The 17,473-nt window shown below is 43.4% G+C and overlaps 1 protein-coding gene across 10 annotated transcripts in view; it reads right to left on the minus strand.

The window, feature by feature from the left end:
• Nucleotides 1-16,194, minus strand: part of TNRC6C (trinucleotide repeat containing adaptor 6C) — a 110,456-nt gene extending 94,262 nt beyond the window's left edge. For 8 of the 10 annotated variants that reach the window (XM_072880854.1, XM_072880859.1, XM_072880855.1 and 5 more), the window contains exon 1: nt 14,576-16,194. The gene's annotated coding sequence lies outside the window, so the exon portion shown is untranslated. The remainder of the gene's footprint in view (nt 1-14,575) is intronic. The other 2 variants (XM_072880851.1, XM_072880860.1) reach the window with 2 other exon arrangements.
• Between the last annotated feature and the right edge of the window lie 1,279 nt (nt 16,195-17,473).

A 17,473-nucleotide genomic window follows, 5' to 3' on the forward strand; every position in this document is an offset into this window, starting at 1 on the left:
CTTCTGAGGAAAACTTCCACAAACTGGCAGGGAAACAAAGGAGATTGAACTAAGTATTTTGCTACCACTCCAAATCAGGCCAGCAAAAAGTAAGAGCAGTTTAAAAACTCCTTAGAGAAACTGGATGTTTTTCCACTGGCTGGGCCTGATGTAATTTACCATAAGAACAACTGTGTCTAAGGCATTACAGATTACCTTAAAGAATGAGCAGAAGATGGATGGCACTCCAGAACACTAGCAAATGGCAGACATTGTGCATATAACTTAAAAGGGGAAGGGATAAAAACATCAGTAACAGCTAACAAGGAGGGGGGGGCGGGGGGGAGAGAAAAAGTCTGATTTTTTTCCTATGGCATAGTTGCAGGTATTTTTGAAAAGGACAAAAGGGAAGCAACAGAAGTAGTTTACTGACTTTTCAAGTAACATGCAAGGTTTTGTTAATAAGAACATGGTTGCTTTTCTTTTTTTCCCCCCCAAGAACAAGGTAGGGAACATAAGCTAAATGAAATTACAATAAAATACCCACAAAACAAGTAACCTCAGCACTTCCCATTCCAACAAGGAAGAGAACCAATGGATTTTTGTTGCAGTATGCCACATGTTCAGCAGCAAAATTTGTTAACCACTTTGCTGCTGGAAAAATGCGTGCACTTACTAAATTTCCAGAATATGTCAAGTCATGGGGCTGCAAAACAATTAAGGACGGACAGTATTCAGAACAACCTGATAAAACTCGAGATGTACAAAAAAAATCAGAGTGCAATTCAGTGAGAAAAAGTGCAAGGTACCATGTTTGGCAGGAATAATCATATATATCAATACAGCATAGGGAACAAATGGCTAAACACCAGCTTTGGGGATGAAAGAGAGAGTTGCTATAGCTGATCTCAATCCAGAGGCAAAGCAACAATGTCACAAATGGTCAGAAATTCATCAGCTTCTGTAGTGTGTCCAGTTTGAGACTATTTACAGCAACAGAGATACAGATCAACTGAAGAGAGTCCAGAAAACAGCAAGAAGGATCAGAGATCAAAAAAGCATGGGCCCATGAAAAAAAATTGAGACCTGGATTCACTTAATCTGAAGAGATGGCAAGCCCTTTATTCAAATAGCTGTTAAATACAGAGGTAGAGAAGAATGGAGTGAAATCTTTCTCCTTCAGCTGTGGTAAGTAGCACTGAATTTAAATTGCAACAAAGGAGATTTGGATTAGGCATAAAAGAAAAATCTTCCACACTGTAGCATTTAAAAAACCCCAACATTAAAATACATACCAAATCTTTATAAATGTACATTTGGGGGAGAGAAGAGGAAAAATACCTAAAGAAAGGAAGACTTGTTTTTATTAAAAAGTAACACTTTTTAATACAAGGACACACCAACTCCTGGACACAAAGGCAACTGGAGGGGAAACACGAGGCCTCTACCCATTCGCAAAGTAAAATCCCAGAATATCCTTTAAAGGGAATTAATGGGGGAAAAGCCCTCAGCTACAACACTGTGGACAAGATAAGTTTATGGACGAGTTACATGTATAGGTGTGATCATGCAGCTTTAAACTATACCCTGTAATTTGAAAGTTTGGGTGCAAAATTTGTTCCTGCAGGGAGTCATAAATGAAGCTTGATGAATGGTTTTGTTTGACCTCCATTTATAATTTGTTAATCCCATACTTCGGAGTTTCTACCTGGCAAATTATGCCCCTGTCCTGCACTTGTCACTCCTTAATACATTCTTTGCCTTGACAGGGGATTCCTCCCTTCCTCTGAAACATCAAAATATCACCCACTATTAACAACTGTGGGCCTGGTACTTTGATGCTCCCAGTATCTGGTCAACTTATCTTGAAGCATGCAAGACAAAACTGATCACCTAACAGGAACAGTAGTCTGATTTCTGAAGTCACCTAGAAATTCCACCAATGTTCCTGCACAGAAACAGACCACTAATACTAATACCACACTTGATCTTTCCTTTTACTGCACAATATAGTTTTGACTAAGTCTTCGTATGTCTTTATTTATTTGATTTGCTACAGAGTACTGGTAGGTATCTTCAGGTCTATGTTGCTCTGTGGACCCTTCTCCACTGCTGCCTGTAATTGTGAGGGATTAGACTTGATCCCCAAGTACTCCCTTCCAGGCTTTCTTTAAACCACAGCACACTTGGCTAAGGTGCAAGGCATGCACAGACAACTTCATTCACTACTGAAATGTGTGCAGGAGCAGAATGTAGCTGCCATTTAAAGACACCCAAGAACGCTACAGCATTAGTTGAGAACAGTACGTGAAAAGCACCACACAGTTAACATATCTTACTGAAACTACAGGAAGATTTTAGGTTGCCCAAGAGACTAAGTTAATAATCCTGCTCTTACAATCTGTAAAATAGAAATTCCATGATCAGAAGAAAAAAGAGCACCTGTGTTACACACCTTGTCTCAAAGCTGCATCTCCAGCAGTACTACACTGTGTTTCTAACAGGCTATTTTGGATTATTGGTTAAAGAGCAACAAAATACTGGCAGGACCTTGAGGAGAGTGCCAGCTGCTATTTACTGCAGGGCCTAGGCTCTCACTGGAAGTTTTCACTTCACCGAGTGTTAACTTACCGTGATCCTGCTTTATGTACACATAAGGTAAACAATCACTGAAGTAAATTAGATTAGAACAAAAATAAAGCAGACTAGATAGTTACTATCATTCAATTCAAGATATTTTTAAAAAGCACACTGACCTGGCCTTGTTTTAGCTTCTACTAATTAATTACCAGTCACTAGAAGTGGGGAAAAATCCTAGGGAAGAAAAAGCCTTTATAAAGTACGGATGCAGATTAACTATATGTGGTAAGTCAGACATCAGAAGTTTGACAAGTCCATATTTGAGCACTGCCCAAGTCCCAGTGAATGTTTGTAGGGTTTGGGGTTTTCATTTTTCATCTACAGACCTCCTTTTGTTCAGTTTCTCCTGGATTGTTACCAGAGAGAGACGGCGTACTAACGAGAGTGCTGGAGCACAAATGCGAATGTTTCAGGAGATGTATGTTACATCTTCATTACTAAGTAGTGCAAACCACTACTGCAGACCATCACTAAGGATTGGATTTGCAGAGCAAAACTGTCGGTGCAGAGAACTTGATAGCCACACTATCCCCATTTCAGGTGACTACTACTTGAGACTAGCTCCAGGCTGCTCCCATGTACCAAATGCTCACTTGCAGCAGGGGCACATCACGCAGTGAAGCTTTATTTAAAAGGAATACAATTGTTGCACTCCAAGACCACTCCACGATGTCAATCAAAGCACAGCAAGTGAGGACAATCAGAAGGTTTGCTTAAACATGAAACTCCCAATCCAAATTAACATGTGAGTGTAGATGATCCCATAGGGTGTGAAGCTGCTGTCACACAGGTACGCCACGTCTTCTGTGAAGGTGTTGCTCTCCACAGTGCAGGCCTACAATGTATATACAAGCTTCACTCTGGGGCAACTTAAGTAGTTAGTAGGGAAATCTGGGCATCAGCTAGAACACTGTACACAAAACCTCACCCTTGTATACATTTCAGGCACAAACCATATCAGAATTTGCTCCCTCAGTCTCTGCTGACAACACCTCAAGTATCCTACCATGTGCACCACTCAGGCTATGCAAGGACCAAAAAAAAACCAAAAACACCCCTCCAAAAAAAGCCTGTGTTTCATTCACCACTCAAAGCAGGCTACAAACAGCAAGAAACATGATACGAACAACATCTCTCCTCCCCAGCAAACATGGACCAACTCCCCTCTTGGAAAATTAAGCTACAGCCTGTGAACAGTGCAGATAACTAGATCTGCTTTCACAGCACTGCCTCCCTCCCAGGCCTGATGACATTTACCAGCAGTTGATGTAGCATCTGGTCCAGAGCTCTTCCCCAGTCTTCCTGGGACATAATACACAAAGGAAAACAGCTTTGGAATCCAGTAGCTGAGCAAGAGCACAGCACGTTTGTCACTCTCCAAACGCTATGTTTGCTATTTTGGTTTCTGCAAATACTTTAGAAGATGAGAGCCCTGTGCCAACAGAGGCAAAGCCCCACACTGACAAATTGTTCACCTAAATATCACTGATTAGCAGAAGCAACCTATGGACAAGTTTCTGGCTCAAATTATTTAGATTGATATGTCATGAACATGACATATGAACATGTCAGAGGAGCACGGCATCCTAGGGCAACTGCACAGGGATACTGCAAAATAGGAGGCCAGGATATAGGAACAACAGCTCCACAGGATGTTCTGCCACGCACCACAGCCCCGGGGCACTCCGAGAGAGCTGACCACTCCCAGGGACAGAGGCTGGAGGAGCTGGCCAGCGCGTCCCCTGCCCGACAGTAACAGGGTCAGGAGGGACAGTGAGTGCTGCAGGACAGACAGCTAGGAACACTGCTTCTGTGTAAGTACCTTCGCATGCTTCAAGCAAGCACAGGTAAACCTTTATACTTCTTTGTTTAAAAAAAAAACAAAACACAAGTTTGCATAACTAAAATGATCTACCATTTTGCCTGTAGGGATTTCCAACACCCCTAGTCCTCCTTTCCCCCCTTCCATCACAGTCACATACCAGCACTCAACTATTTCTGAGCCCAATCACTTTGTTATCAGCAGGTGAAAGCATATTCAACTCACTTATTGCAGGAGCTGAATGAAGACCAGGCTGGTGCTCTAACACAGGTCAAGCTACACAACATAACCAACAGTATCAAAAAGTAGGCAGTAGAATTTATGCTGAAGACAAATACGTTTATGATGCTGCTCTTGTGCTTATTCTGGGGAAAAGGTGGTGCCAACACATCTTCAACAAAAGACACTCAGCTTCCAGCAGCCATAGCCACACGCATCCATTGCCACTGTCATGAGTGGCTCCAGTGTGATTAAAAAGGCCCAGGAAAGTGAGGTCTGGAAGAAATACCTCTCCTTTAGGTAGAGTTCCTGCCACAGGCACAGTACAAAAACGCATACACACCTCCCTCACTCCCACCCACAGGCAGGGAAACTGTACCACACCAGTCTAAGAATAACAGCAACATATACCAGCAACATAGTGAGTAGCAGCAGACATGTTACCAGCCATGCACGTGTCACTCAACTTAAATACAGACCTGCCTATCTGAGATGACCTCCTGAGGTCCCTTCCAGCTCAAGTTTTCCTACGATATTAAATTGTTTCACAGGTGTGTGGCAGAAGCCTGCAGAAACCAGCCTCTAGGAAGATGGCATCCTATACAGGGAACAGGCCTCTGCCATCTCACTACCGAGATGTCCAGGTGTCACCTCAGAACGCACAAGCGGCGGGGAGGTGCAGGACACTGCTGCAGCCCCAACTCTGGGAGGCTCACGGAGAGAGACCTGGATAGGGAGTAAAAGGACAGTGGCCTCACAGGGAGGACATGTCTCAAGATGTAGAATTAGGAAAAAAAAATGATGACACTATTCCTTATGCTGTAGAGCTCCAAATGGTACTCCAAAGTACTCCACAAGCCCTGCCAGCACCACCAGCAACAGTAAGGGGATACACCGTAAAAGTGGGTGAATGGCATAAGGTATCTGAGGTGCGCATAAGCTAGGGTATACTGGGTGTAAAGAACAAGATGCTCTCTATACTGCACACATGCTGCCTTGGAAAGCTGAAGTTCCACTGTATGGTCGTATACCACCTTATTATACTTGCTCCCAGATACAAGTTAGGTGAATGCACGTCTCCTGAAATAACAAGGTAAGATAAGATAAGATGAGAAAGGGAAAAAGATGTCAACAGAACTCCTTGTTGTAGAAACAAGAAGGGAAATAAATTTACAGGGAATATGAAGATGGAGACTTATGGTTTTATAAAACGTTTATTCTTTTAAAAGATTTCAGAATACACAAACCCGTAATTTCCTCCTCCTGCATTTTTAAATTTGCTGGGTGAGCTCATTGAACATTCAAAGTTGTTGTCTTCAAGTTTTCCAAATACCATTCTATTTAAAGGCACTGTGAATAGGGAATTCAATTTATCAAATGAATGAAAGAAGAATTCTTAGCAGGAACCCTGGTGAGCTAATCAAGAGTCACAATAAAATGTCAGGGGTCCTGGAATTCTCTGCAGGAGGTTAACACCAAATTTGATCCAAGTCAAGGAAGACAAAACATACTATAGACTAATAAACTGTACCAAAAGTTGTGCACTGCAAATATGTGAAAGTTTAAACACAAATGAAGAAATTCTACTTAATTGTTTTGTGCACTTCTTATACATTCTTAGTGTTTAACTACAAAAATCAAAACACTCCCCTTTATGATCATTTCATTCAACTTAAATACATTTTGAAGCAATTCAGTTTTTGTTCCACTGCATCTTCAGCTGCAATGCCATTTTAAAAATTATATAGCAACATAACTCAAGTGAGAGAATAAACCTTACATTACTCTGTACCTATCTTTAGGCTGGAAACTGAATCCACAAAATGCAGAAAGAGACTTATTCTATCATCCAAAATTAAGTAAACAGAAAGGTCCAAGCTAGCACCTTTCCCTGCACAAATCTACCAGAGTTCAAAAGAATAATTCTGCATTGCTGAAAAGGTAATCCTTATTTCCATTAAGTTCATCAAGTTTCAAAGTTCTCTGTTCTTCCACTTCACTTTCCACAGTAAAAGCATCTGGACGCCAATTCCTGCCAATAATAAATTAGAATATCAGAGCCACCATCAGAATGGGCCATCATCCATTTTTCGACTTCGCAAATGAATAGCGTCTGCATGGGGGGATGACAGACAGGGTTGGGGGAGAGATGAGGAAAGGAAATAGCCATAAATGATCTTCCGGGAGAGGAAAACCAGTTGCAGTAAACACCACTTTGGAAGTCAATTTATGGTCAATTATGATCTTAGTAAGAACTATTTTATGCCTTCAGTTAGTCCATGAAACACCCAGGGGAGCAAATATTCTCAGAAATAGATCCAAAATGTCTCCAAGCATGTTATCTGATCAGTAGATGCAGACAGAATCCCAGAAAGATCAGCTCTTGCTTGTCTGGATGCTGATAGAGGGACGGAGGTGGGGTAAAATCACAATTTCAATGCAGTTGGACTATCAGAGTGTTGCAATATCATCCAGATAAAATAGATCATATCCATCAGTCTGGGTTATTTGCTTCAAAAGCATGGGGTTTTGTTGTCACTGCAATAGTTCACCTAGAAATTTGTGAATAACATTTTATCTTCACAAACGCAAGAAAAAATTAAAGTTGAGGGTCTTTTTTAAGCAAATCATTATGTAAGCATCCATCCAATACACAACCATTGCTTTATTCAATTATTACACGTAAATGTGGTAGCACAGTATAAAGACTGGCATCCCTAGATAATGTACTGTTGGCGCCCAGTGAGACTTACTTAACTTTGATTGTTCTTTTCAAAAGTGAAAGACTTCTAAAAGTTTGATTAGAAGACTAGAAATAGTAAAAATTACACATTCACCAAGCTCCAGTACGTCCCATATAATAATATCTTTCACCTGAAAAAGTGCTATTCATACAGAGACTCTCCTCCTCAATAGCAGCAATTCTATTACTGTGACAGACCAAATTTACTTCCACACCTGGATCAGACAGCTATATTTTATGACGATCATACTAGAAAATATTAAATAGCATTTAGATTGCTACCACCAGGCTCTTCTCCTTCCTTATCAGAAGATGCTGTATTTTCCATATTCATTTATTTTTAAAAGGCTTAAAAAGATAAACATATACCTCTTTATAGTTTACATCAGCTAATGTTCTACAAAGAGAAACCAAGTTGTTTCATAAGCAGGAAAATGAAGAGGTATGTTATGAACAGATGTGATCAGCACTCTTATGCTAATAGGTTATTTTTAACTAACAGCAATTTTTTGCAGCATCACAAAAGAAGAATGAGGTACAATACTGTGCGCTTACAGCATTACAGCCATGACACCATAAAGAGACAAGAATTATTAGATTTGCAGAGATGTAACATCTTCCGTTACATAGCCAGGGAGTAAGAGACAAACTTTCAAGTGGAGCATGAAACTTCCAAAGCTGAAAATGTGGAAAAAATTCAGACAACACAAACATTGGAAGCAATTCTCCTATGTTAAGTAAGCTTGTGTAATTGATTTAAAACATTGAGAGAAGAGGAAAGTTGAGACCTACAGGTAGAAAGAATGATGTTAGCAGAGGAATAATGGAGAATCCTACTCCAGACTGGCTTTGGTAATACACCGCATAAAGAGCCTTACTTGATTTACACACACGCCATTAGGCTATGCCTGCAGTGCTAGTAAAGTTTTTAACTTCACATTTCATATGAAATATCATCTTCAAGGCTATTATGAACATACATTGAGTTCAAGCAAAAGCATTACAAGCAATGCCAAAGACCACCTTCTACGGTCTATTAATGACCTTGTAAGAAAATACAGTAAAATGGCAGTCAGCACATTATGTTTCAGTACAGTCGATTTTTATTTTTTTCTTGCATTCTCGCTGAACTGCTTTTTTCTAGAATGGTCTGTGTTAAAGCACTGGGTTGATGCTCTTTTGTTTACAACTAACCAGCTACTGTTTAAAAACAAGCATCTCCATTGTCAGCACCAATGACATTAGCATCAGCCATGAAAACATTTCAGAATTCTGAAGAACTAAGACCTGAGAGTCCGAGACTAGAGTATGACTGAAAAGCAGACTGACACAACGCAGATATCTGGCTGAGTTTAAAATAGACTTGACAGAAGTCAGTTTGAACTAACAATCGACGTGTGTACATACTGACCACCCAGAATGGTATCCAAGCCACTGTGAGTACTCTGTATCCCTCAAACAAAACAAAAAGCTCTTCCACTTCTCATAGGGAAGTCTTGCAAATGCAGTGTAAGAGAGAAAACTGTAAACTTCAAGCAGACAGCATACAGACAGAACACAGGAAGGGAGGAAAGGTGTAGGAAGGAAAACAGCACATCTAAGAAAAAACTGATATGCCATTCTAAGAGATTGTTCTTGACCAAGATCCTAACAAAGGCACTACCCACTATCCCTTCAGAAAGTCATAATGGGAAAACATGCACAGATCCCATTAACGAGAAGCTTGGGGGGGGACACGGGACGGACACGACACTACCAAATGGATCTGCCTCAGGAAAACGCCCATGGGCAGACACTAAATACTTCATAGCCCAGGGTGTTTTTTTTCCTCACAGTGGAAGGGGGGTGGGTGTTATCTTTTCGTAAATGAGCCTATAGCTGTAGTTGCACGATAACTATTTTGAGACCTATAAACATATTTTTCTCTGGGGCTTAATTACCACAAAGGATGCCAATCGATTTGACAAGTCAATTTTTCTCTCAAATAAATAAATAAAAAGTAAAAAATCTAATTCTCTAGCAATTCAGAGCTTACTGCTAAAAAAGCCCAAACAGCCAAGGGATAAATATTAGCTATTTTTAATACAAAGCAATAAGCAATTGTTCACATTTCCCATAAGTGAGCTTCTAAAACAGAATTTCCTGATTGAAATCTAAGTAAATGTGCATCTAGTTTGCAATTTTTTAAATGGATGTACATTTCAAAACACAGAAAAAGCAAGCTGCAGATAGCTGTTTATTACAAATGACTTCCACCTCCATAGCCCTCAAAGGCAAACTATAAAGCTGTGTGCAGAGCTAGACAATCTGGGCATCCAGCCATAAAACATCACTGCTGCAGCACAGATAACTGTTCTCACTCTCAAGCCATCCTTGGCTGTAAACCCACAGGGAAGAGCTCCAGAAAGCAGACCTCACTACCGTCAAAGCTTCTAATATTTTATGAGCTTGAATTACAACTACATTCAAGACCTCAACACTGAAAAATCACATCCAGGGCCAAGACCAAAACTAACTCAGATTTTGATGCTTGGTACCCTGAACCATGAGACTTAAGAACAGCTGGTTATTTTACAGATGTCTTCAGTGAAAGAAGCCTTTTTATTGGGATGGAGAGAGAGACGTGTTACATTTAGAAAAAGACAAAATAATCAGATGTATATTTTAAAGTATTGCTGCATTTTCCACAAGTGATACAATCTTTGATACAATCTTAAAGAGCACTGTAACTATTCTGTGCAAGAGCAGACCGTTTGTTATTATGATCAAATTCAGACATTGTTATCTCATGCGGGAGATTTTAAAACATGTTAGTGACAAGGTAATAAAAATAAAGTTTCAGAAAACACAGTTATAACCGTGTATGGGAATCCACAGTGAAGTTAATCACAATTAAGTAATGATAAAATATGCATAAGTAGATGCACTTATGCATATTTTAATTAAGATGTAAAACTAAGCCGTGCTTTTGGTAGACAATTTTCATAAATAGCTCAGATTCCTAAAGGAAGATCAAATAATACTTTGATTCCTCTGCTTTCATACATTAAGAATAACCATCTTTCATTTTACCACTAGCATTTACCAGTGAAGAGACTGTGCAGAGCGCATAGATCATTCAGTAATGCAATTTACTGTCACTTCCAGATCATCTCCCCATTCAATAAAGTATACTTCTCTTCTAAATACTATTTGCCCTGGCTGATATCTTCATAATACAGCTGAAAACCTCAAGCCATTATCACTAGAAGGCATCAGCTGATCCTAAATTGGCTAGACTGCAGCGTCACAGGCATTTAAGAGGTTTCCTTATCATTCATCTTTAATACTAAGGGATCGACAGGCTCCTACCTGCAGCTTCTAGGCCAAAGGGAAACCTTCTAATGGCATTACCATTATCTTGTAATCTGAATTTTAAACAATTAAAACAATAGCACTTTCGTGTTGCACATCTCTGCTGTAACCAAAGATGATAAATTTTTAATCAGTTCTCATGTTCAAAGTCTTATATAAAGCACTGATTTTTTTTTTTTAAAAAGAAGCAATATGCCTTCTACACATAAGTTGCTATACCTTCAAAGAGAAGCAGCACAGTGACAGGCGTTGAGATACAAGTAATCATCTTAGGAAAGGTTTGGCCAATTTTATTTTTACATCTGCAGTTCTCGTCGTCAATACTATCTAGCAATTCTTTCCAAATGAAAGCCTCTTTTTACTAAAGCAAAGGATGGCTCCACCCCTGACCTCCTCCTTCAGCTTGTTTTGGAAAGGGGCCAGATGACAGCATTTGGAAAAGCGCATGTTTATCTCGGCAAGGCCAGCTGTTAACATATTACCCGTTCCCACATACACCAGTCTTGGTTAAGTCTTAACAGCTAAAACTGAAAGTAAACGCTGCTATTGGGCTTTTAATAACAAACTTAACACGAAAGAGAAAAGGTGTCTACATTGCATATAGTATCTGGGTGGACTGTAAAAGCGTAGGTCATTTTGAGTTAACAGCAGGCAGTAAATCCCTTACATGAACAAAGTTTCCTGGCCCTTCTGAAGGAAGTGAATGAAAAACAGAAAAATAAGGGGTTTTATTTCTAGACTAATTTAAAGCTATACTTTCCATGAGGTTGCCATTCAGCAACAGTTTGCTTCCAGACACAGAGAGATTGTAGCCTCTGCTTAACAAAACCTTTAGCTTTACCCTGTTTTATTGTTACTCCAGCTTGGCAAGGTATGGAGCTTGGGAGCTTTGAGAACTTCAACAAAGAATCTTCAGGTTAAAAGTACTCTTATGCCCAATTACGTTATTTCTCATATTAAGGAAATTTCATCCTACTATTTTTCCAAGTCTTAAAAAGCTCCTTCAAACAAAAAAGGATAGAATTACCTTCCTTCCCTTAAACATCTGCAAAAGATCACAAGACTCATCAAAAGCATAGCTTGTTATTTTAATAGGAAAGACAAACCCCAGAAAAAAAAGAAATCAAGCCAGAGGGGTGGATTTTTCGTTCGTCCCAGCAAGCTTTGCAACAGCAGATGAGGTAAACCTCATCCCATTCACAGGTGATCAGAGGCAGCTTTTAAAAGATGCAGAGATGCCAGGTCAAGAGGGTGAACCTTTAAGTCACCAAATGCTTCTTAACACCGAATCAAGACGTGAGGGCAGTATCCCAGAGTAAATTCCACTATGCTTTGTACTAGCCCAGAAATGGCACAGACCATGGCTCCCCACAAGTCCATTCCTAGTAAGTGGGAATAACGCCCTGCATCAGTGACAGCCTAATTACAAAATAATCCATGTACTGTAATAGATGGAATAGATGGAATAAATGGATGTAATAGATGCATATAATACGCTACTCAGTTCAAGTCAGCTTTTAGTCTGATGCATACCGATACTTCAATTTGTCAACACGAGAATCCACACAGAGAACAGAAACATTAATAAATCCTAAGTATTTTGTACTGCAATCCAGAAGAGCTCTAAATACAGAAGTCAGTCTTTTTCATTACTAGAAACAAAACGCTTAGCCAAAAGGGCAGTATATTGCCTAAAACACCGTCCCTGATAGCATGCGTCGCTCTCGCCCTGAAACAAGCCCTGCGCCCCGGCTCCAGCCGTTCTCCGGAGGGCAGCACCTGCCTGCCCACCGCGGGCTGCACCCGGGCCGTTTCCACCCCCCAGCTACCTGCCAGTCAGGGAACTCCAAGTCAGAAAAGATACCTTCTCCTTTGAAGATCAGGACAAAGCGACCCAAGGCATTATCACGCTACTGCTAGTCCCCCGAAGCAGCCGTGTTCACTAAAAAAAGTTCAAATTAATCTGATTTACTATAGCTTTCTTCGTAGATTCAGTAGTCACAGATTCAGAAACAAGAAGGTTACCCACTACCAGTGCGGAGCACAGCCTCTGTAATCTCAACCCCAAAAAGCAACATTAGTCCTACAAATTAAAGAACAAGCCTCCCACGGGCTAAAGCAGTTTTTTCCTCACTAGTTGTATACAAGTCTAACATCGATGCTTTAACGTTCTGGACGTAATTCCAGAAGCCGGAGGAGCAGAAACAACAGTGCATCCGGGGGCAGGCTCCTCAGCACACCATTTTGAGTTCACAAATACCACACTGAAGTAGCCAGACAGATATCCGAGGGCTTTCCGAATTTGAGGAACCGCAACTATGGAAAACTATGTGATTTGCTAAGCACAGGGTGCACCCACTGCAAGTCACCTACTACTTCCTTGGAAAACATAGGGGGGAAAGCAGGGAGAATCAGTGTGTACCTTTCCACTACTCTTGAAACGATAAGAAAGTAATATCCGATAGGAAACTGCATTTTAATTCTCAGTCGTAGGTGAATCCAAGAAACCCACCCACCCTATGTAATTAGGGCAAGATTTTAGAGACATTACTTTCTTCCCAAGTGATACCCAACAGCAGTGCAGATGCTCTCCCGCTCCTCTACACTTGCATTGTCCTCAGGTCCACAGAGCACTACCTGATTTAAAGCTCTGCATCATCAAGCAGCCCACTAACAGCGGCATTTATTGGATTTTTAATTACCTTAACTGGCCTAATATCCAGAGCAAATTTCAGTATATAAATTAGCGTAAATTCGTCAGACACATACATATGCATACGAGAGGAAAAATATGCAACAGACATGGGTATGACGTACTGAAGATTATTTCTAAATTTAAACTGGCTGTTAAATTAATTGAACAAATATCTTCCCACAGATACACTCAAGTTTTAGCAGAAAATAAAGCAGCCACAAAGAAAGACTAACATATTATATTTAACGGAAAAAGAGGGGGGAAAAAAAACCTGAGTTCAATAAATCCCATAATTGGACCTCCAACTAATTACATATTAAGAAGATTAACCTTTGACACAAACTTGTGATACAAACAAGATTCAAACAATAAATAAACTTCCAGTGTTCAAGACTTCTCAGGTTAACAACTGCACCCTCCCCATTTTCTTCCCCTTCAGCGTCGCAGTTAAAAGCATAGACTGTTTAATATTCTCCCCCCACACACAAACCGGACGACATTTCAGGTTTAGACGAAGATGTCTCTCTGAATACTCAGGAGAAAATTACAGTAGTTCCTCATAATCTCATTACGGGGGGGGGGGAGAGAGAAAACAAAACGGATCTAGAGATCTTAACTTTTAACTGAAAGCAGCCATGAAGGACAGAGCTGGAGCCTCCTCTGCTCACCCACCAGAGCAGCACCCACACCGCTCATTTTCCAGACTTGGGATCATTTCCAACACGCTCTGCAAGAATTTTCACACGTGTAAGTTATAAAGCAAGTGCACACGGTCATGTCTGCAACAGAGGAGGTCTGAATATCTGAGCGGCACAACATACTCACAAATGGCACCTCTGTTCGCTATTTTGCGCACGACAGCTATTTGAACTGGGAAAAGGTACACAGAAAAATACTGGATTAATTCTAGCGCGTAAAAAAATATTTCGGCAAGTTGTTTAAAACAAAAAAAGATACCTGATAAAAATAAATTGATTTTGAAGTGTTTTGTGGTGTTGCTTCACTGACTAATAAGCAGTAAAAAAAAAAAATCTCCTTTAGAGCAGTGAGAAAAGGAGGTATGCACTGGCTTAGCTAACTTCTACCATGCCCAGATTAAGAGAGGCTATTACCCCCTTCTTACCTTTTAGTCTTTTCTTTATGGGGCTCTTTGGCAGCTTTCGATTCAGTCTTGCTGTAAGGAAACAAGTGAGTATTTTGTCTATCGTGTAGGGGTCTTTCTGACGTGTTCCTTTCTTATTTTAATGCTTTTTTTTTTTTGTAAGTGTACCCGTAATTTCACGAATCTGAATACGAAAAAATCTCACACGGCCAAAAAAATTAAGTTTTTTTTGTTGTCGTTTGTTTACCCCCCTCGGGGAAAAAAAAAAAAGTCTGCCACACAGGAGAAGAAAAAAAACCAACAGATCAACAGGAAAACACTATCCAAGTAGAAAAGCAAAGAGCTTCAGTGTTATCCAGCCCAGAGGAGAAGTGCAGCAAAGGCAGGTCCAATTCCAAAACAAGCTTTTGATTTCCAGTGAAGCAAAAAAAACCCAAACCAAAACAAGACCAAGAAACCAAGACAAAATACACCTTAAAGTCCCCAGCTAAATTTCTGCACGAGTGTGTCTTAAATACAAGTTTGCTTTTATGTGTTGCAGCAAAACCCACGAAAGCCAGGATTTGGAGTTGATCGGGATGAGTTCTCGTGTGTGTGTCTTGATGGGTTCTCAGTCCACATGGAGGAGCATCTGAGGGGTTTTTAAAAAGTGCAAATTAAAAAGAGAAACTGGGACCCAGAAAATAGTTTTAAGATGGATCCCCCCCCTTCAAAAACAGGAAAAAAAAAAAAAAAACAACAACAAAACAAAAAACCACCACGGAGCCACGGGGGGATCCGGAGTCTCACATGGGGCTCCGGGCAGGAGGAGGATCCCGCCGAGTCTCTCGCTCCAGGGAGATCCGAGGAGGGGCGGAGGATCCGCAGCAGTCTCTCAGGGGAGGAGGATCCGCGCCTCTCTCGCGGCGACCCCGGCAGAGCGATCCAGCAGTCTCTCCGGCGGGAGGAGGATCCAGCAGCCGCTCTCGCAGGAAGGAGCGAGCGCGGGGAGGGGATCCGAGTAGGAGGATCCAGTAAAGTCTTTCACAGAGGGGGGGGACGCGACGGGGGAGTGGGGAAACCCAACAGTCTGCCTGCCTCGCTCGCACAGGGGATCCGGGGGCAGGAGGAGGGAGATCTCGCGGACTCTCTCCGTCTCCTCCGGAGGGGTCCGGGCAGGGTGTCCGGGCGGAGGGGTGGGCGGCGGGAGGCTGCGGCAGCGGAGCCCCTCGCCGGGGGGGAGGGCGCCCGTGCCCCCAGGGGGAGGCGGGGAGCGGGGGAGGCCGGGGGCCGAGGCGGCAGCGTCTCCCCAGGGGGCTGCAGCAGCGCCTCGGGCAGAGTCGGTCAGTCAGCCGGGCTCGCTGGCGGAGGCTGGGGGGGGGCGGGGGCCGCAGCGCCTCTCTCCGTCTCTCCCGCTCGCTCTCGCCTCGTCCGCTCGCAGCAGGCGATGCCAGGCTCAGTGCTGCCGAGCCGGTCCCCCGCTCCTCCGCGCCGCCGCCGCCGCCGCCGCTGCCGCCACCGCCACGGACGCCGCCGCCACCGCCGCCGTCCTCAGGAGCAGAGCTGCTGCCACCGCGGCCATTTTGTTGCTAACTGACAAGAGCCCCGCCAGGCAGCGCGAGACCGCGGGGAGGCTTCGCCGCGCGCTCCCCCTCCCCTCCCTCCCCGCGCTGACCTCAAACAGGAAGTCTGCCCCCCCGCCTCCGCCCCCTCCCCTCCGGCCCCCGCGCGGCCACGTGACAGGGGAGCCCCCGCCACATGCAAATGAGCGCGGCGGCCGGAGCCAAAGAGCGGCGAGGCCGCGCGCTCCCGGCCCCGCCCCCCCGCGGCGGCGCGCGCCCTCCCCGCCGCCACGCTCAGCCCGCGCCCCGCGGGGGGGGAGGCAGGAGAGGAGCCCCCCTTAAAGGGGTGCAGAGGTGCTTCACCCCCCCTTAAAGGGGTGCAGAGGTGCTTCACCCCCCCGCAAAGGGGTGCGGAGGTGCTGCAACACCCCCCGCAAACGGGCGTGCGTGCATTCACCCCGCCCCGTGCAAACGCATGTCGGTGCATTCACTCCCTGCCCTGCAAACAAGCACCACGCTGCAAAATCCCCAGCGGGGGGGGAGCCGCTCTGCGGGGCGGGCACAGCGCCGCGAGAAGGGGGGTGGGGGGGTGTGAAACGGGGCCCTGCTGCACCCTGAGGTGCCGGTGACCCCGCAGCACGACGAGTCCCTTGCCATTAGAAACGCGTCCAGCTGGCTTTATGTGCACCCTGGCACGGACAGTGACACATGCATGTGCATGTATCTTTGAGTAGATATACCTATGTGTGCGTACGCACCTATGTACATACACGCATACACGTTTATACACTTAGGCTACACGTACAGATACGGCCTAGCTCTCCAGCACGCCAGAATCGCTCTGCAAGCGCCTTGGGTCGGGCTGGCCCAGGCAGCGCTGTGCTGCATCAGGCCATCGGAGGGGATGCCTGTCCCTGCCAGGGTGCCTACGAAAAATAATTGCAATGTTTTAAATGAACTCGTGGCTAACCAAAGTGGGGGAACCGATAGGAATTTCGTACCTAGGAGAGCGGAGATGGAAATGCAGCATTTCGGAGGGACTGGTTTACCCCCCCCCAATAACCACATTAACTGTTTGCAGGCTTGAGGAGAAAGTCAGGATCAATTCTCAAAGTACCACGGGAAGAGTGGAATGCAAAGATGAGTCATTTTTGCTAAAAATTTTTGTGTCTAGGTCTTTCAGCAGATCCTCTCCGGTTCTTTCTCCTCTCCTGCTTCCTCTCCCCTTTCTACAGCGAACATTTTGGGAACTGCAAGAAATCTAAAGCCTGAATCTTTATGTGCACAGGCCATTCCACTTAAATATTAATTGAATGTGGGTTACAGGGCAGGGCGTTTACTATTGCAAGTGGGATGACACACACAGCAGAAGATGGGG

The sequence above is a fragment of the Ciconia boyciana genome, chromosome 16 (assembly GCF_034638445.1).
Source record: "Ciconia boyciana chromosome 16, ASM3463844v1, whole genome shotgun sequence".
NCBI lineage: Eukaryota > Metazoa > Chordata > Aves > Ciconiiformes > Ciconiidae > Ciconia > Ciconia boyciana.